Consider the following 12810-nt stretch of genomic DNA (forward strand, 5'->3'; position numbering starts at 1 on the left):
TTTTTAGTAGAGATGGGGTTTCGCCACGTTGGCCAGGCTCGTCTGGAACTCGTGACCTTAGACGATCCACCCACCTAGCCTCCCAAAATGCTGAGATTATAGGCATGAGCCACCATGCCTGGCCAAGTCACATAATAGGTTCTTTCTCACGCTCTTTGTCCGAGACACCCATAAGTCCCCATTGTGTGTGTTCTCCCTCACTGCAATGAGTAATAAACCCAACTTCTTCAACTACCAGTGTGTCCCTGGTGGTCTTTGACTGACAGGCATCGACAAAACCATCCTAGGGAGAGTTCAAAACAAAGACGATGCTTTAGGAAGAATCATCTGGAAGTAACGTGCGGGATTCTGGGTAATTATGAAACAACTGTGCTTACCTCAGATTGAAGAGATGAGGGATTGTGCCAAGACTGTAGTTATGGGAATAAAGATGGCGGCATTTTGGAAGAAAAGACATTTTGGAAGAACTAGTAGGTACTAAATAATTATCATTCATTCATTCATTCATTCACACAAGCAATGCATACCAGGTGCAGGGACATAGTGCTGAATAAGACAACTGAGTCCTTCTTTGAAAGGAGCTCATATTCCCATGAGGGAAGATAATGACAAAGACCACCTGTGTGTGTGTAAGAGGAGAGACAGCAGATAGGGATGGTGGTGTGATGGAGAGTGAACCAAGGGGTGGTGGTGGCAACTTTAGACGGAATGGTGGGGGAAGGTGGCTCTGCTGCAGTGAACTGTGAGTTGAGACCTGAGTGAGAAGCAGGAGCTGGCCAGAGAGCCTGGAAAGAGTATTCCAGGAACTGAAGGGCAAAGACCCTAAGATGAGACAAAGGCGTCCAGCTTGGTTGCAGAGTGGTGAGAAAGGAGGCATTGGACAGGATACAGGTCTTTGATGCCAAGAATAGAATTTTGCTAAGGAGTGGGAACCAGATTGCACAGATTTGTGCTGTTCACCTCAAAATCTCCTTTCTTTGCCCTTCCCTCATTCTTTCTTCCTTTCCTACTACCCTTCCCAAGTTCCTCCCTTAGTGTCTAACGCTTTTTTTTTTTTTTTTTTTCTTTAGACAAGGTCTCACTCTCTCACCCAGGCTGGAGTGCAGTAGTACCATCTGGGCTCACTGCAGCTTCATCCTCCTGGGCTCAAGCGATCCTCCTGCCTGAGCCAACCCCCGGCCCCCACCTCCTTGGTAGACTTCCGGGGCCCAACACCACACCCAGCTAATTTTTGTATTTTTTAGTAGACACAGGGTTTCACAATGTTGCCCAGGCTAATCTCAAACTCCCGGGCTCAAGCAATCTGCCCACCTTGGCCTCCCAAAGTGCCGGGATCACAGGTGTGATAAAGGAAAAACCTCAGCCAAATTAAATCGAAAGGAGTTTAATTGGACAATTAACGATTCGCAAATTGGGCAGCCTCCCGACCCAGAGTAGGCTCTGACACTCCAGTGTAGCCAGGTGGTGGAAGAAGATTTATGGACAGAAAAAGTCAAGTGACCAACAGAAAACAGAAGTGAGGTACAGAAACAGCTGGATTGGTTACAGGTTGGCGTTTGCGTTATTTGAACACAGTTCAAACAGTTGGCTACGTTTAATTGCCCAAAACTTGGTGATTGGCACAAGTGTAGGCTATGGTCTGTTCATACTTTCACTTGTTAGAGTTCACCATGTACAGAGAAATCTTTAAGCCAAACTTAAAATATGTAAAGAGGCAGCTTTAGGCTAAATTTAACAGGCATGAGCCACCGTGCCCTGCCTAACAGACTTTCTGAGCAGTGATGTCCTGGTCCCGGGTCCACTGATGGTCCACCTTCCTATGTCTTGCTGACTCTTAAATTGGGCAACTTCTTCTTCTGACTCAGCATTTGAAATTAATTTCTCATGTGGGAATTTGCAAATAATCCTTACTAAGAATCGATGTGGCCGGGCGCGGTGGCTCACGCTTGTAATCCCAGCACTTTGGGAGGCCGAGGCGGGTGGATCACGAGGTCAGGAGATCGAGACCACGGTGAAACCCCGTCTCTACTAAAAAATACAAAAAATTAGCCGGGCGCGGTGGCGGGCGCCTGTAGTCCCAGCTACTCGGAGAGGCTGAGGCAGGAGAATGGCGTGAACCCGGGAGGCGGAGCCTGCAGTGAGCCGAGATTGCGCCACTGCACTCCAGCCTGGGTGACAGAGCGAGACTCAGTCTCCAAAAAAAAAAAAAAAAAAAAAAAGAATCGATGTGTGCAGGACAGCCCAGCCACTGGCTTTCCCTCGTAATCACAGCAATGACCTCAAGAAGTGCCCAAAGTTTGGTTATGTGTGACGAGCTTGTGTCTAAAAATGAGACCAAACGGTGCTTCCAAAAAATTCCAGTGACTTTCCCAAAGCTTTCTTGCTGGTCATTTTCCCACAGTAAGTGTTTCATTTCTGAATTGTTGTATACTCTGATTTGGTCTTTCTGTGTTGTTTTGTTTATTGTTTTTGTTTCCCCTTCAAAGTAAATGTGCTTCTTCCTATTTCAAAATCTTTCTTCATATGAGTTGTTTTTTCTCATGATTTTTTTCAAGTTTCACCTATATCTCTGTTTATTTGCTGAACACTTCTGAGACAATAATATCTGGGCGTGGCTCTCTGCTTGGCTGCCATGTAGAGATGGAGAGGATGGAGAGGAGCGGGCTTCCAACCCATCCTCCTGTTTACGGTCTCGCCTCCATCTCTGCCTTCAGAGGGACATGGAACTTCCAATTTCTGAGAGCCCTCCTGTTCCTCCTGTCATCCCACTGGCAACTGGCCTTCAGCTTCTCCTGGTCAGTCAAGTATATGGCCACGCACCTTCTGATTTCCAGCTTCCAAACTTTCGTACACATTTCCTCTCCTCTCCCAGTCTCCTTTCCTTGTGTATTTAAGTCCCTTTTATTAAAAAAAATTAGTCATTTTTATGATATTTGAAAAGGGCCAGAGAAACTAACATGTGTTCAATCAAGAGTTTAACAGGAAGCCACCTTGTTTGATTTTTTTTTAATTAACAAATGATTATTTTCGTAGTTAGGTCAGTTAACTATAGGTCAGTCCTTTATAACACTTACATCAGATGTTCCAGAGGCTGTGCTTTCTGGCCAAGATAGATCAATAATCTATGTAAGTTATTATTACACTTAGGAGGAGCGGCTTAGAAATATACCCTTAACCACCGTGAGAGACATGAGGATCAAGTTCCTGGATTAAAAGTAAGTGCACTCCCTCAAATTTAATGTCGTAAGTGATGCTGTATATCTTGTTTTTCAACTGTCTTTTTAATTTTCTATTTTTCCTTTTAGTATACACGTTTTTCTCAATAGATTGACTTAGATGAGGGCTTTCAGAGATTCTGTCTATAACTGGAATCCAACACATTAGGAAAGCCCAAGGGGGAAATAATTTCAAAGTTCTACACCAAATCAGCAGCAGAACGGAACATAAAGCCCAGGGACTTTCACTGTTCACTGTCAATGACAACTCTGGGGACCTGTAGGGACATTGAATTTTATGGGAAGATTTCTTTTGTGAGTGTTCTAATTATGAATACTGAAGGGGAAAAATATACACAATGTGAAAATGACTTATACTCATGGTATTCAAACATAAATGACACTTTAAATGGAGATGCAGTCCTGCTGTAGAAAGAGCACTGGACAGGAAGACAGGAACCAGGCTTCTCGTTCTGATGTTGTAACTAATGAGCTGTTTAATTTTGGACAAATAATTTAACTTCTCTGGACCTCAAAGTCTTGGTCTGAAAATGAAAGTGTTATAGTACACAATATATTATCTAGCTCCAAAATTATATTAAAACCTTCACTTTAAAGATTTTGAAACTAAAGGTGAGTTGAAATGATTGTATCATGTAGTCTTGAAATATTAAACATAATACAATTCATTTACAATAACTTTAAAAAGATAAAATGGTTACAGAAATATATTCAATTAAAGAAAGATAGCCCAGGTGTGGTGGCTCACGCCTTTAATCCCAGCACTTTGGGAGGCCAAGGTGGACGGATCACCTGAGGTCAGGAGATCGAGACCAGTCTGGCCATCATGATTGTTATAAAGTTTCGGTGCCGCAAAAGAAATAGCACTCGAATATAAAATTTTCTTTTTAATTCTCAGCAAGGCAAGGTACTTCTATAGAAGGGTGCACCCTTAAAGATGGAGCAATGGTGAGTGCACACTTGAACAAGGGAGGGAAGGGGTTCTTATCCCTGACGTACGTGGCCCCTGCTGCTATGCCGTTCCCCTATTGGCTAGGATTAGACCGCACAGGCTAAACTAATTCCGATTGGCTAAAGAGAGTGATGGGGTGAGTGGTTTGGCTGGAAAAATGGTTATGACAGAGCAGGTAATCAGAATGAGTCAGGGTGGAGCAGGTGATTGAAATGAGTCAGGGTGGAGCAGGTAATTGAAAAAGGTTGCTTTATGAGGAAGTTAAGTTTAAAAGTAGAAGGTAAAGAATTTAACATACTGACATATTGAGTCTTTGAAAACAAATTTAGAACTCATATCTAACAACCCATCCCCTGGTATCTCCTTACAGCTTTCTTTTCAAACTTGTTTTAACATGTCTTGGCTTAGTTGTTTTGCTTGATTTTCCAAAAGAAGCAGCTTCTCTGGATAAGGTGGAGGATAGTTAAGGGAGGTTTTAGTAAGTACCATTTTTATGAGCCTCTGTATCAACTATGGATGCACGGTATGACACAGCACCTGACAAGAATAAGTACACCCATTATGGCTGTGAGGGAAGTAAGAATTTACTGAACCACTTTTCTAGCCATCCTGTAAAGAGGTCATTTACCACTGAGTTGCTGGCTAACTCATTGGACAGAGCAGTAAGATCTTGCAATGCCTTTGTTATATTTCCATTAGGGGTGGTGGTGTTTGGGATGAAGGTTCAACATTGAGTTTTAATCGTGATGCAAACTCCTTCTCTTTCTGCTAATATCATGTCTAAGGTTATCCTATTTTCCTAAGCCATCTGGCTAGTAGCCCCTAATTGTTCAGCTATTCCTTTAACAGCATCTCTAGTGTAATTAATAAATCGCTGTTGGTTGTGGTAGATATAATTTATCCAATCTACACTTTTATTAATTGTCACCTACCAAAATATTGACTTAAATCCTGCAGCTATTTGACTTCGGGTTTTAAATTGATCTGGTATTCCCTGTGGGACTCCAATTGCATCTAAATAGACATGAGAGTTGAAAGATCCATAAGGGCTTCTCTCGCTTTACGATGTCTTATTTTTCCTTCCTCTGGTTGGTGAAATGCCAGGGTGAAAGGGATAGCCAATTGGACTAAAGCGCAAGTGCCAGTCCAGTTATTTGGCAGAGTGTCCAGTAAAGGTCCACCACAATACCACCATACATCTGCTCATACCACCACACATCCGCTCATGATGAACAAGGGCTGCTGGATAAGCTCTTGAAAATTCTTAAGCTCACTGCATCCCTTCAGGTCTCCAAGGAACGCTGTTTCCTCCCTGTCATGAGAGACATGAAGTGAACTTAGGGTTGGGAGACAGAAGTTGGATGGCCTTTGGGGGCTGACCCGCAAGGTGCCGGACTTTGGGATATAGCAGAGAGAGAGAGCTTGGCACGACTTACTACTCCAGGCTGTAGAATCCTGGAAAAGAGCTACCATGCAGCCTACGCCTGGTCAACTGGAAGACCATCTTAGTGGAAAGTGGACAATCTGGGCCTCTGGCCTGCTGTGTGCACAAGCATAACAATTGCTTTTGTTTAACGTGGGGACAGAATATTTGATCCATTCCAAACAGGCATTTGCACGTTGGTATCCTGTCTTAATTGCCAAAGTTTAAGTCTTTAACTTCTATGATCCTCTAGTAAGATGAATACATGGTTTTAGGAAATTACAAAAACCGGTTGGGGCAGTCCATCTTTGCTACCAACTACGGCATAAAAGCTCTACATCGGGGGGCAAGACTCCTGGTTGACACTGGGGTCTTTATCAAAATCTCCCCGGATTAAATGGTCTCAATTTACTAAGGCCCAGTCTGAGGACAGTCAGGAGGGACAGCGGTACTTTTCTGAAGTCGAGAGCTGTCTTTGACTTGGCAGGCCCCCACAGGGTATAACAAGGCAAGCATTAAATGCAATAGTTTGAGGCACAATTAACTTGGTTATGTTAATAACTAGATGGTCAGCAATAGAGCTAGGAAAGAAGAAACAGTAATAGAATAGATGAAAGAGTTAAATTTTTCTTAGCTTTAGTTTGGTAGGGTTTTCCCCTGGGACCATGGCCCACAACTCTGTAGGGGACAGTGCTTTCTTGACTCAGGTGTGATGAGTCCATCCCTTTTCTGCTGTACGAACAGCAGTCTTGGTGGTTAGCAGCACAAGGTAGGGTCCTTCCCAGGCTGGCTTGAGTTTTCCTTCTTTCCACCCTTTGATGAGAACGTGATCCTCAGGCTGGTGCTGGTTTACTGGAAATTCTAGGGGTGGTACCTGTGCTAAAAGACTTTTAGTTTTGAGGGAAAACAAAGTGGAAGATAAACCAAGTATATAATTTCTAAGAAATCGATCTTTTGTTAGAAATGTGGGGACATCAGCAGTGGACTTTATAGTTCTTGGTGACTTTTTACTGAGAAATTTCCTTTATCACCTATTTTTATTAGTTTTTAGACCAAAGAAAGCCAAACACCATTTGATATTTGACAATGCTTCCTGTATGATTTTTATACCAGATAAACTAAATTTCACCTTTATATTAGTGTATTATTAATGTTAAACTCAATTTTAATAAAAGCTTGTAGACATATTTATCTAATTTTAATATCTGACCATAAGGTAAGATTTTTATAGACTCTTTTTAACCTTTTATAATTTTTGTTAAAGAGCAGGTTAGTGCTTTAAGAAAAACCCATTGTGCTTTTAATGTCCAATTCACAGAAAAACTGGATGATATCCTTATAACTTTAGCCAATATGTTTACACACAGAATTTCCTTCACAGTTAACGTTTTAAACTTGCTTAAAACCTTCAAAACAATTTTTTAACCTTTTAATGTAGGTAAAAATCCACATTCTTATTCCTCCTTATAATCCTTTTACCAAAAGTATATTTTACTTTCCTTATACACCTTGCACATAAACTGTTTCTTCAATAGTTTTACATTCAGGATACCTAAATACATTTAAATTATACAACATTTCTTGCACAAATCCCCTTTTATAATACAAATTTCTATTTCACGACTTCCACGGACAATTCTACATGCCTCAACTTTGTCTTGTTGCAAACATCCCTTTCTTTAAACAACCAGTTAATTTATTTTAGGACAAGAATTTACCATATAGCATTCTTTTTACATAAATTCTCCATGCCCCCCCCTTTTTTTTTCCCAAAGATGATAACCATTCTTTTACAAAGCGAACTTCCTTCATGTCTGTGGACTAGACTGCCTAAGGCCACAAGATTAGAAGTTAGGATGATACATGTTACACTGTTAACTTTTAGCAAACTTTACTTTTGTTGAAAACCTTGTAAGTTTGGGATTTCAATTATCCTTTGCTATTAATAAACCTTGTTTAGTCCAAATTCACTTAGAATTGGCATAGATGGTTCCTTCCTGGTTCTGTAAGTACTTTAAGGCTTGGCTGAGTGCAAACAGCTCCCACATTTGAGCACACCGATTATTAGGCAATTTTCCTAACTGCTTTTACAAGAGTTTCCCTATTAATTACTGAATACCCATTGTGTCTTTTTCCCTCAGTCACTTGGGAGGAACCATCTATCCTCCTGTCCTGAAGGGAGTTCCTCCCAGGTCTGGTTGGACCTTTGTATGGTAATTAAGATTTAGATCCCCTGTTAGGAAACCTGCTGAGTTAAGGGAATTATCAGTGGTTAATGTTAAATCATCTTTCTCTAACAGGATAGCCCCATACTTAAAGATTTTTGAGTTAGTAAGCTACCTTTTTGCTTTTTTTTTTTTTTTTTTGGACTTAGGATACTTCTGAACTGGTGAGGTGTGTTTACAACGAGGTTTTCTCTAAAAGTTATTTTTCTGCTTTCATCTGCTAGCAAAGCAGTTGCCGCTACAGACGGAATGCCTTTGGGCCATCCGCGGGTTACTGGGTTAAGGATTTTTGAAAGGAAGGCTACGGGTTATCAGTTGCCTCAGTGCTTTCAGGCTATGCCCTTGTTAACACTGACAACAAGGTGGTATTGGAGTGTTATAGTGTCACGGAGAAGACATTCGATTATGAATTATAGGTTTTAAATTTACCCTGGCTTTTAAAGGAATAGGGTACATTGTTTTCTCTTTACTACTCTCTTTTTCTGTTTCTGTGTCTTTCTGTCTCTCTGACTCCCTCTTTGTCTCTCTGTCTCTTCCTCTCTCTCTGACTCCCTCTTTGTCTCTCTTCCTCTCTCTCCTCCCTCTCTCTCTCTCTCTTCTCTGCTGGTCTTTCCCTGCCTCTGCCAGCCACTTATGCTGCTGTTCTCCCCTCTCCTTCCCCTTTTACCCTGGAGACTAAAAGTTCCTCTGAAGAGGTGGCAACATTAGATGGGGGTGTGGGGGGGGACAAACAGGAGCGAGCAGCCCCTGAATTGACTAAAAGGTGATAGGCTCATGTTTAGGTCCCACCACCAAATTTATCAAGGGCTCCTGGTGGGACTCAAGATAAAAGAGACAGAGCCCCTGATCCCCCATTCTTCCTCGAAAGTCATGAGTGGAAGGGCTTCTTTCTCCTTTCTTAGTTCAGGACATCCTCTCTTCAAGTGGCCTGTTCTTCCACATCTATAGCACCTATCTTGTCCTTCCTCCCTCTTAGTTCTGGGATTCTTTAACCCTGCTCCCCCATACTCTTTAGGGGGCCTGGTAGATGAGAACCTTGGTTCTCCAGATGGAGGCTGGGATCCTTTAAAAGAGGGTTCGGACCCTTTATAGTTTCTGGCTACCTGGAAACTAGCTGGAAGTACCTGGGTTTGGAGCCATCTGTTGGAAGATGGAAACATACATTTTACCTTTTGTTTCCATTTTTCTTCGTCCCTTTTCACATACACTTTCTGAGCTTCCCCGAGAAGCTCACTTAAGGGACGGTCTTCTCAATTGTCTATCTTTTATAACTCTTTTGAAATGTCTGGCCAATTGTTAGTGACAAATTGGAGTTTCAACATTCCTTGCCCAAGGGGATCATCCAATTGATGCCTGAATATTGCCTCATTTCCTCCCTTAGTCTGTTTAGGAATTTCATAGGCCGTTCATCCTTTTCCTGTTGTATATCAAATGCTTTAGAAAGATTTCGGGTTCAGGGTACTGATTCCCGAATTCCTTTTATTATTATCTCCCTTAGGCCCTGTATATTTTCCTGGTGATCTGCTGTTGTTGTTATTGTCCCACCAGGGGTCTCGGGTGGGGAATTTCTGGTTCGCAGTAGGAATGTTTTCACTGGGAGGGTGCTTACGTTCCCAAACTACCATAGCAGCCCTATGAATCATACTTTCTTCCCCTGAAAACAGAATGCCCAAGATGGATATTAACTCGACCCAAGTGTATAACTGAGGTCCTAAGAATTGGTCAATTTGGTCTGCCACTTCATAAGGGTTATCTAGCAGTGGTTTAAGCTCCTTTTTAAAATTCCAGATTTCTGAACTGGTTAAGGGAGCATTTACAAAGCCAATGGCGCCCCCTCCTTGTGGTACCTCTTTCAAAGGGAAGAGGGTCGGGGCTGACCTCTTAGGTATGGAGGGAAATGGGAAATTCTGAATATCTTTTTTACATAGTTCTCCTTCATGCTGGAGTCCTTTTAGAAAGGGGTATTTAGGTTGGGAAGGAACAGGCTGAGATGGGATGGTAATTCCCAAGTGTCAGGGTTATAAAGAGGAGGGATAACGTGAGTAGACGGGGAATTTGGAATGGGATCTGAGGCAGCAGTGGCTGAGGGGAAAGGTTGGGGACAATGAGTGGGGGAGATAGTCTCAGGGGTCCCATGTGCTGGAGTCTTGAGGCATGAGAGCTGGCTCCTCTGACTTTTCATTTTGAGGTGCCAGATTGGGTTCCTCCCTATTTGTTTTTAAGGGAAAAAGGAGGGCAGGTCCTTACCTCCAACAAAGGGCATAGCCTAGTTCTTCTTGAGACACTGGACTTTTATCATTAACATATCAGATTAGAAGCTGACACGTTACATTCTCTTTCGACCCAAACTTTGGCCAGAAGATTGAGGGTCTGAGGATGGGTCCCTGAGTCCAAATAAAACAGCAATATTTTATCATTTGTTGCTTTTTCCTATGTTTAGTCCTTTCATTATCTTTCCAGTGTTTTAGCATGAGACCTAGGGCACTATCTGGGGGGATATCTTTGTTACCATCTTTATTCCCCTTGCTCCCTGTCTTGCTTGGGGTATTTCCCATCTTGATGGTTTTGGGGTAAGGTTCAAGGTTCAATTTCCCTTACTGGAAATTTCTCACCTTTTAGGGTGAGGCTCAATTTCCCCCACTGGAAATTTCTTGCCTTTTGGAGTGAGGCTCCCCCCACTGGAAATTTCTTGCCTTTTGGGGTGAGGTTCAATTTACCCCACTGGAAATTTCTTGTCTTTTGGGGTGAGGCTCAATTTCCCCACTGGAAATTTCTTACCTTTTCTACTACTGGAGATTTGTGTGAAGTTAAATCCCCACAATGGGGACGTCTTGCCTCTTTTTTAACCTCTAAGCCAACCCGACCAAGAAGTACTTCACTCCCCACACCTCCCGCAGCTTTCTTACCTTGGTTCCGACCACCAAGGAAATACTTTAACGGCTCCTGCGGCTTCTTCCTCGGGCTGTGCACAGAGTCATCGCTACGGTATGTGAGGATCCTTTAAGCTACGTTGCTGGCCAGTTTTGTTTTTTTTTCTTTCCCCTCCACATTGCTGAGAGCTGGGTTATTCCTCGCACTGGGTAGGTTCTGATTTCTCACCCTTGAGGCCACAACAAGGGGCAGGGCACATGCCTCCTCGTGAGAGAGAACCAGAGACCGTCCCAGGAGGGGAATGTAATCACGGGCGAGCCCCCAAAGTCATATATATAAAGTTTCAGCGCCGCAAAAGAAATAGCACTCGAATATAAAATTTTCTTTTTAATTCTCAGCAAGGCAAGGTACTTTCATAGAAGGGTCCACCCTTACAGATGGAGCAATGGTGAGCGCACACCTGGACAAGGGAGGGGAAGGCGTTCTTATCTCTGATGCATGTGGCCCCTGTTGCTGTGTCATTCCCCTGTTGGCTAGGGTTAGACCATACAGGCTAAACTAATTCCAATTGGCTAATTTAAAGAGAGTGATGGGGTAAGTGCTTTGGCGGGAAAAATGGTTATGACAGAGCAGGTAATCAGAATGAGTCAGGGTGGAGCAGGTCATCGGAATGAGTCAGGGTGGAGCTGGTGATTGAAATGAATCAGGGTGGAGGCCGGGCGCAGTGGCTCACGCCTGTAATCCCAGCACTTTAGGGGCCGCGGTGGGCGGATCACCTGAGGTTGGGAGCTCGAGACCAGCCTGACTAACATGGAGAAACCTCATCTCTACTAAAAATACAAAATTAGGTGGGCGTGGTGATGCGTGCCTGTAATCCCAGCTTCTAGGAGGCTGAGGCAAGAGAATCACTTGAACCCGGGAGGCGGAGGTTGCGGTGAGCCGAGATCGTGCCATTGCACTCCAGCCTGGGCAACATGAGCAAAACTCCGTCTCAAAAAAAAAAAAAAAAAGAATCAGGGTGGAACAGGTTGCTTTATGAGGAAGTTAAGTTTAAAAGTAGAAGGTAAAGAATTGAACATACTGACATATTGATTCTTTGAAAAGCCATTTAGAACTCATATCTAACAATGATGAAACCCCATCTCTACTAAAAATACAAAAATTAGCTGGGCTTGGTGATGCGTGTCTGTAATCCCAGCTACCTGGAAGGCTGAGGCAGGAGAATCACTGAACCCTGGGAGGTGGAGGCTGCAGTGAGCTGAGATCATGCCACTCACTGCAGCCTAGGCCACAGAGCAAGACAAGAAAGACAGAAAGACAGAAAAACAGGAAGGAAGGAAGGAAGGAAGGAAGGAAGGAAGGAAGGAAGGAAGGAAAGAGAAAAAAGAAAGAGAAAGAAAAAATAGAGAAGACTTTTGTTTCTGGTCTTTTAAGAAAAATAATATGAAGAAGCCAGAATAAAGATGAGAATTATAAAAGACAAGCAGAATTAATCATGATATGAGTTTAATCAGGAAAATATTTTAAAAATCAAGAGGCTCAATATTGCACGCAGTATTCATAATCATAGGCTTTTTAACCATATACACAGACATAAAATATTACACAGGGAAAAAGAAGGGTTCAAAGTACAAAAGAGATAAAGACAGACTAGATTTTGAAAAGACAATTTCATTACTCACAGAGGGAGAGAGTAGAGAAGTGCCAAAATGAAGAGTCACATCTAGGAACAATAGCTGATATCCAGGAGGCTGAGTTAAAGGGTGCTGATAGTAGAAATGATTAACAGGCAGAATGTATTTCAGCCAAGCAGAGTGCCAAGCCCAGATATTACTGTCTCAGGAGTATTCAGCAAATAAACAGAGATATAGGTGAAACTTGAAAGATTTCAAAATAGGAAGAAGCACGTTTACCTTGAAGGGAAAAATAAATGATAAACAAAACAATACAGAAAGACCAAATGAGAGTATACAACAATTTAGAAATGAAACATCTACTGTGGGAAAATGACCAGCAAAAAAGCTTTGGGAAAGTCACTGGAATTTTTTAGAAGCACCATTTGGTCTCATTTTTAGACACAAACTAGTCACACATAACCAAACT

Source organism: Hylobates moloch, unplaced genomic scaffold (genome assembly GCF_009828535.3).
Source record: "Hylobates moloch isolate HMO894 unplaced genomic scaffold, HMol_V3 SCAFFOLD_15, whole genome shotgun sequence".
NCBI lineage: Eukaryota > Metazoa > Chordata > Mammalia > Primates > Hylobatidae > Hylobates > Hylobates moloch.